Source organism: Puma concolor, chromosome A2 (assembly GCF_028749965.1).
Source record: "Puma concolor isolate L17-30 chromosome A2, mPumCon1.1.hap2, whole genome shotgun sequence".
Taxonomy (NCBI): Eukaryota; Metazoa; Chordata; class Mammalia; order Carnivora; family Felidae; genus Puma; species Puma concolor.
The window spans coordinates 28330026-28347935 of record NC_141668.1 but is presented as its reverse complement, the minus strand read 5'-3'; positions in this window follow the sequence as shown (position 1 = coordinate 28347935).

The following is a 17910-nucleotide window of genomic DNA, read 5'->3' as shown; positions in this document are numbered from 1 at the left end:
CAGGCAGAAAAATCACTTCAATTTCTGTCAATATTTGATCTTTTAAAACTATAAGACACTAAATATAGTAGATAGAATAGTTTTTACATGATACAATGAACAAGAATAGAAACCTGCAGGGATATAGCATAGTGGAGGTGCCAAAGCTGACCCACTCCACTGGACAGGAGAGACATAGCATCAGATTCTTAAGAGAGGGACACAGCTGTCATCACAAAGGTCTTCCCATATTTATTTACAAGGGGAAGAAAGGCAGGCAAAGCATAGAGACGGGAGTTAGGATCATGCCATATTCTGGCGTCTTTGACAGTGATCAGCCATAGAGAAGTCTATCTGCTATTTCTGAGATCCCAGTCTCAGGTCTGAGGTGCAGGGGTGAGACTCCAGACTCTAGCAGATGTGGCAGAACCAACTGGCAAAACTCAGGGGGGACTCTCAGTCCTGGAGGAACAGGGAAGATTACCAAAACAGGAATTAGATGCTGACACCAAGAGAGTAGTCCACTTTTCAGAATTGAGGAAGGACTCAGGACCAAAGTAGCTGCCAGAATTGGGTGGATGGTTGGGGAGTGGCTAGGGCAAAGGACGATTTCCTTCTGCATATTACAGATGTTGAATTGGAGAGACTGAAGTATCTTGTGATAAGATTAGGTTCACCTCCAGATCTGGGAACAGGCCACATGTGCTCACAGGATTTGAATGGATTAAAAAAAGGGAAAGGGTCAGGAAATGAAGGAGATCTCGACCTGTGTAATACTAAGTATATCAAGGCTATTTTTTTTTTTCAAGTTTTTATCTAAATTCCAATTAGTTAACATACAGTGTAATATTAGTTTCAGGTATAGGATTTAGTGATTCAACATTTCCATACAACATCTGGAGCTCATCACAAGTGCACTCCTTAATCCTTACCACCTTTTTCACACACATCCCCATCCACTTTCCCTCTATAGCCCTCAGTTTGTTCTTTATAGTTAAGAGTCTGTTTCTTGGTTTGCCTCTCCTTCTACCCACTACGTTCATTTGTTTTGTTTCTTAAATTCAACATATGAGTGAAATGTCAAGGGTTATTTCTGAAATCAGGTTGATCAGAAATTTGTAATGGGTAAACATGACTTATTATATTTATTACTGAGTGTGAATACACAAGAAAATCTTGATTGCACAAATCAAACCTAAATATTTTTAAGCAAAAATGGTCATAAGAACTGTTTTAAAATAAGTCACATAATTCTTCCTGTTTCCAAATGGAAAAAAGAGAAAACAGAGGATGCCACATCCAGAAAAATGTGCGAAAGTCTATCCTCTGTAACTATGGAGAACACAGGAACAACTTGTTTAAAATCAGTGTTCTAAAATTTTATTATTATTTAGGTATGATGAGACCAACAGATGAAGATATAAATGTCATGGAAGGTGTTATAGTCACAGATCCCAAGAAGAGGGGCATGTCGTCCATGGAAGGGGGCATTCAGGGAAGGATCAGGTGTGGTCAGGAAGCAGAAGTGAGGGGGAAATATGGGCAAGAAGCTTTACTGTGGTTTTTATAAGAAGGAATGGTAAAGGCAGGGTAATTAGGTTTAGAATTGGCTAGTTTGAATAATGTCATTAGATTGTCCCTCTTGTCTGCAACTGGCCCTAAAGAAGGTAGGGAAGTGGGATAGTATTCAAGCATAAAAGATTGATAAAGGAGTTGGTTCCAGGTATGGGCTCTGGGTTGGCTGCTTTGCATATGAAAAGCACACTTGTAGGCAAGTCTTACTATCTCTAGGAAATGGTTAGTACAGGGAGGGGCAGCCCCTCAGGGGGCAGCAAAGCCCCAAGATGTCAAAGCATCAAAACTACAGAATGAAAAGACATGATGAAGACAATCACTCAGGGATCCTGTTGGCCTACATTTTTCTAAAATCACTTCTGGGCCAAGAAATCTATCTACATCACCTTCTTGTGTACAGATTTAGGATCTGTTCCCATTTCTTCCTCCATGGGTGGACAATTTTTCACCTTGAAGCTCTCTCCTGTGGCATTGAGTAGGACCCAGTTCTACCATTTCTTGCATTCCACTCTTGAAACAAGTAAACAAACAGATTTTCTAAAATACTGTCCTTTTTCTGATTACTGAGAATAGAAGCAAACAAATAAGGGCAAGTTACAAGTTCACTAGAAATCTTAAAAACATTTTTCTAATCATTTTTGCTAGACTTCATCAGGTTGAGGCTAGAGATAAACCTCATTTTTCTCAGCACCTTTTCCTAATCCCTCTCTTCTTATTTCTTCTGTATATTAGCCTTGTTGAGATCCCCTAGCTTCCATTTTATACGAGGGTGACTCCTCCAGATTTTTCTTTCCTTATATTTCCACCTCGTTGGGTTTCAGGAACCCTCTTTAGGAAGTGAGATTAAGGTAAGCTGTCACTACTGGGGAATAGTTTACCTTCACATATGACTCAAAGATGTTTCTTTATGGTCCAGAAGTATTAGCAAATTCATCTTCTACCTCAGTATCTTACATGTTATAGGAAGATTCTTAGAACTTGGGGATCCATACCTTGTCTTTCAATGTAGATGCATATCACTTATTTCCATGGTTAACTTCAAGAGACTTTGGATATGAACTATTTCTCGCAAGAGCTATGGTTCCACTGAAAGCTTCAAAAGAACCATCCTGGAATGATTATACAAGCTGTAGGTTGGAGCTAGAGATGCTTCTGAGGGACACTGAAACAACACTTCCCTCCTGGTAGGGAAGCAAAAAAAGCATTCTGGGAGCTGTGAACACATGAATTTGATTTCTGGGGTGTTTCTGGTATGTAATGGAAGTCAGCCAGGTGCCCAATAGACTGGGAGTTCTAAGCCTTAAGGAACGATCAAAAAGACATTGTCTGAAAGCCTAAGTTCAAGGAACCATTAATTAAGCAGACATTAATTGAATATCTCTTCTTCATCTTTATATCCCCAGTACTTAGATGATGGCTCATGCATCCTGACATAGCCTGGTTGAATTAAAATGCATTGTATTAGCAGAGCCAAGTGTGAAGCAAATTGAAGTATTTCAAAAACATTGAATCTGACTCCTAGGCAGGTTCATATTTATAAGTCCTCCTCTAAAATATCAGCGACATGAGGAAAAAGAAAAGAAAAAAAAGAACCTGGGATTGAAGATAGGTATGGAATGACCTGGAGAAATGATCCAACAGAATATTTCCCCTAAAGAAGGTAAGGCCATTGTTAGGGACAGGACTGCTGTCCCCACAGAATACCTCTTCTTGAAGTTTTCTTGATAAAACATTCCAAAATATAGCACTTGCATAATTGATAGATGCCCAAGAACCAATATTTGAGCCATCAAAAGTTGCCTCTTTCAGGTAAACTATATCATCATTCTTCTATATTGGGAGCCCATGAATATTTTCCATTTTACTGTGTCATTTGCTATTTAGATGTTTGAAAGGGGAGAAGGGAGAGTAGTACTGAGATGGGGGTTAGAAACAAATAATACAGTAAATAATGATTTTTTGACCCTAGCTCAGATCTTATAGTTTCTAAGAAACTTCTTATTACTCTAATTCTTAGAGAACTTTCTATGCGCTGAAATACAAGAGAATATTTTCTTCTTAGCACTTAATTTTGTTCATAAAAATCATTCATTTCTTGGTTATCTGGATCAAGGACAGCATCCTATTCTGCTTGGCACAGGGCTCTCTCCCATCTCCCATAAACACACATGCAATCTCACCACCACGAAACGTATGGGTGCATTTCTATCATCTCCTTCTCTTCCTGCTGCCCCCTGACACACACACACCTCACGCTCCAAATACAGTTCCCTCAACCACACTCAATCAACCTAGTGGAGAAGCCAATGCTGACTGACTGGTAGTTGCCTATATATGGAATGTACTATTTTACTGTCATATTTTGTTGCAGAATTAATAATTCAGCTAATTCAAAATATTATTTTCTTAATAGAACAATTAAGGAATCACATCCTATATTGTCTCGGTGCAATCATCTCTATCTTATTCCTATTTTGTAATTCTCTTGGAGGAAAGAAAAAATATTTGCTACTCCTATGTAGAAATAGCATCTTTTGATTATATCATTAAGTCTGCCTCGATTTTTAAGACTGGAGCTCAAACTGCTATCACTAATTATAATGCCCTTACTTTTACTGAAGAATAAAAAAAAAAAAAAAACCTAAAATGGGGTAATCTAGTCAAGTCTGCAAAGCTAGAAGTTTCAGGGGTAGCAAGGTAACCCCACATGCAGACAAAAACCAGGGTGGGATTCTGGTGTGAGGTGACGCTAGGCAGTCAGGGGCCAGTACATGTGAGCATGTATATGGGGGACACAGCAGAGCCAGAGTGTGTGGATGTGTGTGTTGAGGGAGTGGAGACTAGGTAAGAGAATAGCCTTCTGGTTAGGCACATGGACTCTGGAACCAGTCTGACTAGGTTTAAATCACAGCTTTGTCATTTACTATGTGATTTTGGACTAAACAAAGACAACATAGAAACTGCCTCCTAAGGCTGGTGTCAGGATTACAGGAGTTCGTAGACGAAAAGCACTTAAAACAGCGCCTGGCAAATGGTGAGCAGTCAATAAATGTCAACCACTGTTACAAGTACACCAATCAGAAGAATGCCATATGTCAAATGCAAGTTTCACCTTTTCCAAAGGTAACCCACATTCACCCACAGTTTGGAGTACGAATTAGAAAGGATGAAGAAACTGAGATTAAAATTAAGAGTTACTAAAATAAGCATTCCTCTAAACTACTGGAAAGGGCTGGCAATGTGTAGGCAAGTATTTTAGATGGGCTAGAACACTGTCCGGCTTCTCGAAACCTCCACGTATTTGAGTGTGCGCATCACTAGATGGCGGTGTAAAATTTCTAATAACCTCCCAATAAATTAATCCTATCAAGCTTTCAAATACTTCGAGAAGAAAAAATATCCAAAGAATCACATGAAAATGCTTAAGAATTTGTATCATTAATTTTTATCACTCAGCGACTAACGAAAAATCCATTTAGAGAGGAAGAAATAGTGGCTATTTAAAGCTATGCAATGCGTCCATCAAAATATATTAACAAATTTTAAATGCACATATATGCGCATTAGAAAATGTGAATGTGATTATGAAAAATAATTTTAGTTTACTATTTTCATTTAGTCTGTGGCTAACTATATTTACGTAGTAAAATTTCACCAGCATTGCACATGACTTATGAATTCAAGATATCTTTTTAGTGGCAGTGCTTGAAATGTGTGGGTGGGGCAGTGCTGATGATTGGGCTCTATAAGAAGAATAATGACAAGCCTCACACTCTTTTCGTAAGGAATATTTCAAATCTATCATATAAAGTAGGCCCCCTGCCCACATGACAACAATCCAGGAGGAAGAATAAAGGATTTACTCTTGACACAAAGGGAATTAAAATAGAATTAGAAAACATTCTCGCTTTGGAGAGTATGTAATATATAATCAAATTCATAGTGACAAAATATTGAGAAAAAAAATGACTCCAAAGGTTTTACCAGGATATTTCCATATGAAAATATAGCCACATCACTCGGGTCATTATTGCATCATATGCTCAGCTGTAGGGTTCTAGACTCAGATAGAAAACAACCACTTCTACCATGATAAATGTCCTTTGGGAGTATGGATCTCATTTGCCTGCTGCTGGTCAGTTCTCCTGTCACTTTGTCCCAACCTGGACGGCACGGTTACAGCAGGGCTGGGGACTGCCACTTCCCATCTGTACCACCACCAGACATGGGCACAGCAGTGGGAGAAATGCAGCATCGTATCAGATGGCATGGCACACACATTTCATCCTTTAATTGCCAAAGCCAGGTGAAAAGAGAGAAAAGGATTGCTGGCTTGGGCTTTATGGTTACTTTCTTTTCTGAGTGTCCAGTTGCTCATGGGAAAAAAATAGAGCTGTGGAAGATCTAAGTGATCATTACTACTAGTCCTTTTATCCTGATGGATATCCCAGCACGGTTTTCTCCTTTTGTTCTCAACCGAAAAAGGATCGATAGTGGGATGTCCCTCAGTTAGGATGTGTCTGATGTTTTTCTCTTGATTAGACTGGGCCATGAGTTTTGGGAAGCAGACCACAGAGGCAAAGAGCCATAGTCATCACATCATATCAGAAGCACAAACCATCAACATAATTTATTCTGTTGAAGTTAACTTTAACCACCTGGCTCAGGGTGTTTGTCAGGTTTCTCCACTGTTAAGTTACTCTCCCCACCCCTTTCCACACAGTACTCTTTGAAAGGAAGTCATAATGCACAACTCACATTTAAAAAGTGGAGTTATATACCATCTCCTTGGAGGTGGATAATCTACATAAATTAATTGAAATTCCTCTGCATGGGAGATTTGTCTATTCTTCTCCCATTTTATGTGTGTATGGACGTATGTATGTATGTGTGTATTCATTCATTCATTCAACCAAACATTCATTTATATTAACATGGCCTCATGGATATCTATTTTATATTTGGGATTATAAACCAAGATTATTTAATTGCTCAAATTTTTCCAGCTCGAGTCATTGGGAGCTCTTTCAGTTGGCTGACCTTACTCCTCAAAAAGCCAAAGTTACCAAAAAACAGGAAAGTCTGAGAAACTATCACAACCTACAGTAGTCTAAGGAAACATGATGGCTAAATGTAATGTGGTATCCTGGATAGAATCTTGAACCAGAAAAAAAGACATTATGCAAAAACTAAGATAATTAAAAAAAACCACAGCTAATGGAATCTGAACAAAGTGTAGACTTTGGTTAATAATAATGAATCAATAATTGTTCATTAATTGTGACAAATGTAACATACTAATATATTAGTAATAAGAGAATAAACCATGTTGGGACACTGGATAGCCACATGCAAAAGAACGAAACTGGACACCTATCTCACATCATACACAAACAATCAACTCAAAATGGGTTAAAGACTTGCACAACTCTTAGAAAAAAACATAGCGGGTAAGTTCCTCTACACTGGCCTTGACAATGGTTTTGTGGATCTGACATCAAAAACAAAGGCAACAAAGCAATAAAAAAACAAACTAAAAGGCTTCTGCACAGCAAAGAAACCATCAACAAAATGAAAGGCAACCTATGAAACGGGAGAAAATATTTGCAAACCACATATCCTATAAAGAATTTATATCCAAAATACACAAGGAACTCACACAACTCAATAGCAAAAAGACAAATAACCCAATTTTAAAAACAAGCGAAGGACCTAAGTAGAGATTTTTCCAAAGAAGGTGAGCAATTAGCCAATAGGTGCATGAAAAGGTGTTTCACACTGCTAACCATCAGGGAAATACAAATCAAAACCACAGTGAGATATCACCTCACCATCGTTACAGTGTCCGTTATTGAAAAGACATCACAAACCCTGGTGAGGATGTGGAGGAAAGCGAGCATTGGTGAGCTTTTTCTGTTGATAGAAAGGTAGCCTGGTATAGCTGCTACATAAAACAGTATGGAGGCTCTGCAAGAAACTAAAAATAGAACTGCCATGTGATGCAGCAATGCCACTTCTGGGTATATGTCCAAAGGAAACGAAATCAGCAGTATATCAAAGAAAAATCTGCACTTCCATGTTCGTTGCAACATTATTCGCATTAGTCGAGGTATGGAAACAATCTGTTGATGGATGGATGGATAAAGAAAATGTGGTATGCATATACAATGAAATATTATTCAGCCTTAAAAATGAAAGAAATCCTGTCATTTGGGACATTTGGAACCGGAAGGCATTATGCTAAGGGAAATAAGCAAGACTTAGAAAGACAAATCCCACATAGTATCACTTATAGGGGGAAACTAAAACAAACAAACAGTTGAACTCAGACACTGAGAATAGAAAAGTGGTTGCCAGGGGCCGGGGGTGGGGGGCAACGGGGAGATGCTGGTAAAAGGGTATAAACTCTCAACTATAAGTTGAATGAGGCCTGAGGATCTAATGTTTAACATGGTAACTCTAACCGATAACACTGTATTGGATAATTGAAGTCTTCTAACAGAGTAGAACTGAAATATTCTCACCAAAGAAAATAAAAAGATAAACATGTGAGGTGATGATGGACGTGTTACTTAATTCGACAGGGTGAGTTCGTTCACAATGTATATGTGTACCAAGTCATCATGCCATATGCTTTAAATTTCCCACAGTTTTATTAGTCAATTATACCTCAATAAAGCTGGGAAAGCGAAAGCAACAACAAACATTTCTACTTAGAGCATGTTGAGCTTTGGAGAAAATGGTACTTAAAAATGGACTTTCTGCCCTTTCACTTAATTTTTCTTCCTGTTTCCGATGTTTAATATGCTGTTTTCCTTTTTGTCTCTGTCTCTTTCATCCTCTTCCCACCCTTTTTTTTTCCTTTCTTTTATTTTTTTATACCCTCCACTGTCTGTCTGTCTGTGCTTTCATGTAGAAGTTAGGGAATTTCCCTCTTTTGGCATCTGCATTGATTATCTCAGAAAACAATCACTTCGCTCCAGGACTACTATTCTATACCCAGGAAATCTTGAGGGTCTATAAATGTAAATTCATAACTGGACAGATAATTGGAATAACTGGAATGAGTCAGTAACTTCCTACCTCTTCTTCCTCATTCTCTATTTCTGTCTTCTCTCTATTATACATTTTATAAACAGAATAGTATCAAAGATCATTAAAAACTTCCTTAAAAATAGAAGACAAACAGCAGCCAGGACCTTCTGTTTCATAACAGCAGTTGTTATTTCCACTTCCAAGCACAGAGACTAATGTTCATTCTGACTTCCAGGAAGTTGTCAAATAATTCCATTTTCAATGGATTTTTTTTTTATTTTTAAATTTCTTTTCATTTATTAATTTCTATTTTTTATATGTATTTATTTATTTTAATTTTCATTTTTTAATTATTTTAATTTCTTGACTCAAAATGTGACTAACCTACATGCATGCCATGCCCTTTGACAATAAACCTCCAGTTTTCGTCGAGATTATTACAAATGGCAAAATGCAGGATCTTCCTTTCTCTCTCTACTCGGAATGAAAAAGAAAAACTTTTTTATTTTTATTTTTAAATTTTTTAAATGTTTTTTATTTGTTTTTGAGAGAGAGAGAGAGAGAGAGAGAGTGTGTGTGTGTGAGCAGGAGAGAGGCAGAGAGAGAGGAAGACACAGAATCCGAAACAGGCTCCAGGCTCTGAGCTGTCAGCACAGAGCCCAGCGTGGGGCTCAAACCCAAGAACCTTGAGATCGTGACCCAGGCTGAAGTCGGATACTTAACCAACTGAGCCACCTGGAGCCCTAAAGAAACACTTTTTTAAAAAAGTAATATTGTTTTAAAACCATAAATGGCAAGAATAAAATAACTGCCTAAATAGAAGGCATAATGGAAACATTTCAGAAACCAAATTTCAAATTCATATTTTGCCACAGTTTTCTCAGATTGTATAGCAATCAGCACAGTGGTCATGAAGGATCAGGCTATGGGATGGTCTATATAGTGGTTGTGATTCCCACTGGTTGTTTAATAAAATTACAATATTTATTTTATGTATGCTGAAAAAGTTATATACTAAATAAAACAAGTGTTGGGGCGCCCGGGTGGCTCAGTCGGTTAAGCATCCAATTCTTGGTTTCAGCTCAGGTCACGATCTCACTCGTTCATGAGTTCAAGCCCTGCATTGGGCTCTGTGCTGACAGTGCGGAGTCTCCTTGGGATTCTTTCTCTCTCCCCATCTCTCTGCCCCTCCCCTACTCATGCTGTCTCTGTATCTCTCAAAAATAAATAAACCTTAAAAAAAAAAAAACTAAATGAAACAAGTGTCTTGTAATACCATGGGTATGGGACCAAGATGTCTTGGTACTATCTTTGCAACTTTCTTGGTAAATCTAAATCTATACTAAAATAAGAAGTTAAAAAGAAACGGCAATGCTTTTAGCTTCCATCCAGCAGAATTTTAAAGGAGTCAAAGGTCTGATTTGAGCAGCATTCCTACCTCGGCCACAAAGATATCAAGAGCAGCTCAGTTCTCACCATAAACTGAAATAGTCAAGATCTTCTCTTCTAAATGGATTTTCAAGGCTCTGCAAGGAACTCTTCATGCTTATTACAAAGTTAACTCAGTAACAGTGATCTGAAACTTCTCATCTATAGACCGGAAACTGACAAGTTAAATTAGGGCCACTGCGTATGAATAAACTCTCTCAGAAAACCTAGTGCCTACTTATTGGGTAGGGCTGCTCCCTGGGCGGGAAAGTCCAGGGTGGTGTCGCCTTGCAGATCTCTTGTCACCTGTGCTCAAGTCTGAAGGTGGCTTAGTGTCTATTCACAAATTCACCTTGATAGCCACTTAAATATTTTCTGGGTGAAGCCTAGTCTGTAGACAGGGAGCGTTATCTCTCCACTTTAGGAAGTGATGACTCTGCATCACCAGCCCCAAATTACACTGACCTTTTTGATAGCTATGTCACATCCTGTACTGATAGTCAATTAGAGTGCCCAGCTGACCCATAGGTTTTTTCCAAGCACTGGAGATTAACAAGATTTTTTTCCCCATCTCACTAAATGTCTGTATTTCTGATTTATGTCTCTATGCATTGATCTCTATTTCTTGGCCTGTTTATTTCTGGATTTGCAGCTTTTCCCTTTTTACATTCATTTTTCTCTTTCATGTAATTCTTAATTTGTGTTAGGAAGAAAGAAATAATTTCCTGCATTTAAAATTCTGAAGACCCCAAATAGCTCTGACATTTGCTGTTTTATGAATGATTGGCAATCAAAGTCATGCTTAAGATGTGATGAAAGTGTCCCTGTGATTCGAGATTTAGGGCCAGCTCTGGTATAATTATGATAATGATGAAGTCATTGCTCCTTTTTGTTTTTGTTTTTGTTTTTTGTATTTTCAGGAGAAGGCAGGATTCTGTACTTCATTCAGAAAGTCAGGGTAGATTTGCCAACAGAAAAACCTCTGAAAAAGGAAGGACTTTTTTCTCCAGGGGAGAGCCTTCCTGGACGGAGACTTCACGTCAAGGATACTGAAGCAGTGAGACTTGAATCATCCACCTCCACATTCCCGTGACCTGCTGGGAAAATGCTGAGAGCCATTTCTTCAGAAAAAGCTGTGCTCACACTCTAAAGCTGACACACTCATTTGCTTTCCTGTTTAATTTGTCTTCATTGTTACAATCATCACCACCATGGAAAAAAAAGCAGGCATTTGTTACCAATGGCTGAGGATCTGTTCTTAGCAGCTTCCAAAGATAATTGCATATACCTCAGCAGATACGCTTACAGTCAATACTGCTCAAGGTATAAAATAAGATAGATACATCCACATAAAATTCCTGGACGGGAAGAATTGTCTTACTCATCTATTTTCCAATGTACTCAGCAAAGTGCCCTGTTGTAGGTGCTTAAGAAATATTTGTTGCATTGAGTCAAATTATAGTGAGAAGAGACATAAGCAGGCAAAGTGAGTATCATGCCAAATCCCTTGATTCCCTAAATCCACATACTGCCAACAACAAACTGTAAATTAGAACTGCCTCAGATAGGTTTGAACTTCTGTTTAAATTCCTCACTAAGTTCGTGCTTCTAAATTTAACACTCCAGTCACATTCCTGGCAGGAGGATAAGCACCGGGATGGAAAATTAGAGAAGTCTAGTCTAGTGCTCATCTTGGCATTACCTTTTGGCTGCAGAAGCCCCAGGGCAAGATGCATTATGCTTCTCAGCCTCATTTCCCTTACTTGGCTGTTAAGGGGGAAAAGAGGAGCAAAAGCCAACATTTTAAAAACACTCTAATCACTTAAAAGAAAATAGAAATTTTACGGATACCATTAACTCTTTGGTGACTTTCTGTCATTAGCACCATGCTACTAAATGACCAAAGGGCAGTTTTCAAAAGCAACATAGCAGGTATGTATCTTAAAGAGTTGCAGTCTGATCCTTGCAGAGGAGATGATGTATGCTAATCGCCCATAGTTTAAATAGTGTACCTGCACCAGGATCATATGAAAACAACACTAGGGGCTCACTCTGGGTGGCCTGGACCACACATTAGCTGGTTGCGAGGTTACTCCCTTTTTCCTAGACAGAAGGGTAGCACCCAATGGAATTGAGAGTGTCCTCCCAAGCAGAGTCCTGCAACCCAAGCATGAGCACCAAAGTTTCCCACTGCCCAAGGTATCAGGCAGTTGGTAATCCCAGAACACACTTTTAAGTATCTGACACTCAAAGTTTAGACTGCCTGGGGTCAAACAGCCTATGTATCCCATCATTAATGAAGTCATTTACTTATATGTAGAAAAAGAGATACCCACAGGTTCCTCTCCTGGAAAAAAGTCCACACTAGGTGATGCAGACTGTGACCAAGCAAGCCACTTTGTAGAGAGAAGGGGAGATAGATTGGAGGACTCCCGTATTACTGTCTTTTTGATGCTTGCCTTGTAAATGTGTCCTTTCCCCTATAATTCTTATTCTTTAGTACATATCCTGTGGTATTTTAAAAATCACCCAACCCCTTACTCGACCAGTAGAAATCCTTCAGGGACAACCTGAACTAACAATATTATAGACAGAAAAGTAGACACTTTGGGCTTAAAATCTGTAATTTACCAGTAGAAATCCATTGATGACTTATTTAAGTTCTGTGAGTCTCAGTTTCCTCCACTCTAAAGTGAGATTGATAACTGCCTCAATTTGTAGTGGATATTAAGTAAAATGATAATGACAGGCTCTAGCACGAAGCACGAACCCAATATTGGAGTTCTTTTCCAATGTCTCCCATCAGCTCCTACCACACTTACCTTCTGTTCTAAAATTGCAAAAGAAATCATGGAAACAAGGGAGAAAGCACTGAGAAAGTTCCATCAGATCAAGGACTAACAGTGGGGAGGAGCAAGGCAAGGAAGCAAAGTAGGAAGAAGGATGACTTTGGAACAGGGTGAGAGATTTCTGGGAAACGTTTTCTCTTCTGCCTCAAGTGTGCTTGGATATCACCATCTCCTCTAGGCCTGAGCAAAAGGCAGTTACAGATAATTTTTCGACTATTCTTTATTTATCCTTAAGTAAAGATAGATGTTGACGATTTCTTTACTTCCTTTGGTGCCTGTGAGGTCTGCCTGGTAATCAAGGTAACACTAACAGGTGCCGAAGGACAGAGTAGCATTTCACAACAGCACCGTGTCTGCTTTTGGAAAGTATAACTACTACGACTTATAAACCTCCCTGCAAACTATCTCAAGTGATGACAGTTCCCAAGACAAAGGCTATGCTGTCCAGAGGCTGCCATGATGTGTTTTCATTTATGACTGCATGATTTATATCAGGCAAGGGCAGCAGTGGCATCGTAATCACTCTGGAATTCAGCTTAGATAGACTCATAACTCTTTAAATGGGTACAGTAGCTTTCAGGCTGTCAGCACTAAGGAGGAATCATTTATAATATCAGCATCTTAACAGGATAAGGAAACAAATGGAGTTCTACGTATACCAGAATGAGACAATTAACTCATCATTAATATGAACTGCAATGTTTTTGAGGCACGAAAAAAAGACATGTCGAATATTTCTGTGCTTTTTTTAGTCAGTCTGAGCTCTTGACTCAAAATACTTATTTGTAAATGACATGCTCAGATCAGACCAAATATGAGTTCAAAGGCAAGAAGCTGTTATTATTAGATATTTATCCTCAAAGCTGAACTGATTTTGCCATTTTTAAATCATATCAACTCTGCACCTGTATACCACAGCCGATAAAGAATCAGCTCTTGTTTTAAATTTTTCTCTCCTACGGGAATTTTTTTTTAAATTTTTTAAACGTTTATCTATTTTCGAGAAAGAGAGAGAGCACACAAGCAGGGGAGGGACAGAGAGAGGGGGAGACACAGAATCTGAAGAGGGCTCCAGGCTCTGAGCTGTCAGCAGAGCCTGACGTGGGGCTCAAACTCACGAAATGCAAGATGATGACCTGAGCTGTAGTTGGATGCTTAATTAACAGAGCCACCCAGGCGCCCCTAAGGGATTTACATTTTTATTATTATTATTTGAGAGAGAGAGATTGAGAGAGAGAGAGAGAGAGAGAGATCAGGGGAAAGGGACAGAAGGAGAGAGAAAATTTTAAGCAGGCTCCACAATCAGTGCTGAGCCTAACGTGGGGCTTGATCCCACGACCTTGGGATCATGACCTGAGCTGAAACCAAGAATCAGATGCTCAGTCGACTGAGCCACCCAGGAACACCTCCCACGGGATTTTTATTATGACTCCATGATGAGTCTAAAAAACCATCTTCCAAAAGAGGAGAGACCAAGTCATTGCTTATCAAAGTTGGAGAAAAATAAACAATCTTTTTTCCTTCTTGGCCCAGTCTCAGATGAAGGAAGGTGACGTAAGAAAAATTTATCTTGAATTTATATGGATTTTATAGTTTAGAAACCGTCTTCACATATTGCAGCTCTGTACATATTGTACAAGAGGTGAAAGTGCATATAAGGGAGACTCTTGTCATTCACTGACTATATCAAGGTACATGAAATGCCCATCTAATTCACAACAGCAATGTGGGAAAGGCCCTGGATTTAGAATCGGAAGTCAGGTGTATAAGCCTCATCTTTGCTACTTACCAGCTGTAGTTTACCATGAGGACAATCACTCAATCTCTCTGCAGCTACTTTCTCTCTTCCAAAATGGAATTATTTGACTTTGGTACTTGCTAGGATCCTATTCAGTTCTAACATTCCATAATTATGTATTCTCTCTTTTTTACTCACTTCTAATTTTTTTTTTTTTTTTAATTTTAAGCCAGGAACTGAGGCAAACAGCAGAAATAATAGGATGTGGGCTGAAGAGCAGAGTGAGATGCTACCGGAGAGATTGCAACCAAGAGAGAAAAGCACGCCGAGGATTCAGAGTTGAAAAAGCCCAGGCAGGGCTCACAGATCCTGGAGACTCTCAGGGAGCAGATCCGGCTACGAACAGAAGTGCTGCTTGCACTACTATGTAAAAGGGCTGGGTGGCAGGGCACCTCGGGAAAGTCTAGACAAGCCCTATTACAAGAAGCCCAGGGAATCCACCCTGAGAATACTTAACACTGGCCACACCATCCAAAAGAAGGGCTTCTCTAAGGGGGCTGGAAGCATCTATGAAAACTGTATTTGCCCCTTTCTCTGAGATGTCGCCATCTCAGAAGACTGCTTCATAGCTGGAAATCAGGATATTCATGGGAGCTGAATGGGAAAGATAATTTATATATTCTTTTTTTAAATGTTGTACTGCTTCATAGTGGCACGTCTGCTGAAGATCCACAAGCCATCAGATAAAGTAGAGGATTTAGTAGAAAATTGGAAGAACAAGGTAGGAAGAAAGGAATCTGTGTTTTCATTTGAGAATGCTCATCTGAGTGGCGAATAAAAGGTTCACAAAAATGATAGAGAAAATTACTTGCAAGAAAAGGCTTTTGTAGAATCAATGATTTGTGACAGTAGTGGTTAAAAACTGTAATTAAGGTGTCCTGTCTTAAGCATAAGCCTAGTTCTAGAAAAAGTAGTCAGTAGTTAATAGAATTTTAGGTCTTGGTCTTTTAGGAAAAAAAAAAATCAGCATTCTTTTTGTTACTCCACATGAAGTTCCCTACAGTTCCTCATTCCAGTGAACATCAGAAACATCAAATCTGGTATCTGAGTTCAAAGAAAACTAGATTAAAAGAAAAAATGTCCTAATTCCAGTGGTCACAGAATATCAGCAAAAAGGAGGACAGAAAATGTCCCTAGTGTATTAGATGGATTTGCCTTTGATATAATAATGTTTTAAATGACATGATTGTATAGAAGACAAAAATGGATATTTGTGACGTTACTTGCTACTTTATTAAACAGGCAATTCTTAAAAGGTACAATGTATTTTGATGTCTAGCCATTTACTTTTTACACAAAAATGTTAGAATTGGAAGAGAACTTAAACTTTTTTTTTCTTCAACAGACTAATTCTGCATCAGAAGAGAGGATGCTGGGCACTGGAATTGGCGCCCCTGGATTTCACCAGGTAAGGCTGCAGGAGAGGCATCTGGAACCAGAACCTTTCCCTCTGCATCCTGAGAGCCTTCATTTTGCTCTTTTAAGCATTTCCCAGAGTTACTTTTTGTGTTCTTCCCTTTCATTTCTCCTCCCTATTTTCTCTTTCTTCCTTTTCCCCCATTTATACATCATCTGGTTATTATTATTGTTTATAATTTTGAAATTCTTAGTTAACAGAATTCCAATTCCAACAGTTCACATCGTCTCACTAAAGACTGCACTTTCCAACTTAAAAAAAAAAAAAAAAAAAAGGAGACGGACATCTGGGTGGCTCAGTAGGCTAAGCAGCTGACTCTTGATTTTGGCCTAGGTCATGATCTCATGTCCGTGAGTTCGAGCCCTGTGGGGGCGGGCGGGCGGGGCTCAGCACTGACAGCACAGAGCTTGCTTGGGACTCTCTCTCTCTCCCTCTCTCTCTCTCTGCCCCTTCCCCTCTCACTCGCAAGCATGTACTCTCTCAAAAAAAAAAAAACTTAAAAAAAAAGACTGCACTTTCCTTTTGAGTTAATTCTATTCTATTTTCTTTCTATTTTCAATGATGCTGACATATCAATCAATGACATTTTTAAAAATTTTTATGAGAAGTTGGCAGGATTAAGAAAAAGATGGTATGGTATGTAAGTATCTAACATTCCGGTTAGAAAGTCAATGAAGTGATTATCAAAAATAGATCTGAAGAGATTACAGCAGCAGCAGCTCTTGGAATCGTGTGAAATTAATCCTCTGGGAAATAAAATAAATCAAGAAGTATCCAGGGAGAGAGTCTCTGCTTTGGGGCCTCTAAACTTTAAGATGTCGATTCCTGGGTGTTGCAGCCCTCATGTGCTGCTAGGAATAATTCCTGGAAATAGTATTAACCCAAATCCCACTAATACATGAGGAGTCCTGGGTGTAGGCTCTGGATACTGAACAACGGTTTGTGTGATTAACATAAAATATTATATTATTGAAGATGAATGTCACCTACAAATTTTAGTTGTCTCAATTATAGTCTGCAGCTGTTATGCAAAGCTAAAAATAATGTAACTGTCACCATCAAAATGTATTTTTTTAAAGGCATGTCTATACAAATGGCACCATGGTGAATGCTTTACAGATTGAGTAAATTTAAAAGCTCCCAATTTAAAGTGGATGACTAGGGTCTCTCTTGCAGCTGGTGAAATTTGCTAGGATCTTAATTCTTTCAAGACAAGGAGATATGTCCTCAAGGAGAACCAAGTTTTCTGTTTGAGCACTCTTGAACTTCTATGTTAGGTGTACCTTCTCATATAATTTACAGCATATTTGCTATGAATTCTGGTCTAACTTGAAGCCTCCCCTCCTCTGGGGGCTTTGACACATAATAAATTTCTTCATTTTTTCTTTCTTTCAAAATGATAGGATTATTTGGAAATAAATAAGAGGTAAAGAAAATGAAAAGTATAAACTACCATCATAATAGTTTTTATTTTAATTGTTAGGTACTTAAATATAGCCTTAGATAATTGTCACAGCAAGATATAGAAATGTCCTTTGATGAGAAAAACACCATAAATAATTTTTATTGTATATAGACAACTTTATCACACTCTTTTGGTGAAAACTGCCATATTTATTTGTACTTTCAAAATTAAAATAATTGGAATTCATTTTTCAGTATTTAGATTACCATATGCCATTTCTTCCCCCCCCCCAAAGCATATGAATAGATCTATATCTACAGTGTCAAAATAATTACTAGACAGTGAAAAGTTCCACCAACCAGGAAGTTGGGTTTTTTTCAATGATTGCTCACAGATAATTTGACTTTTTCAGGCCGAAATCTTT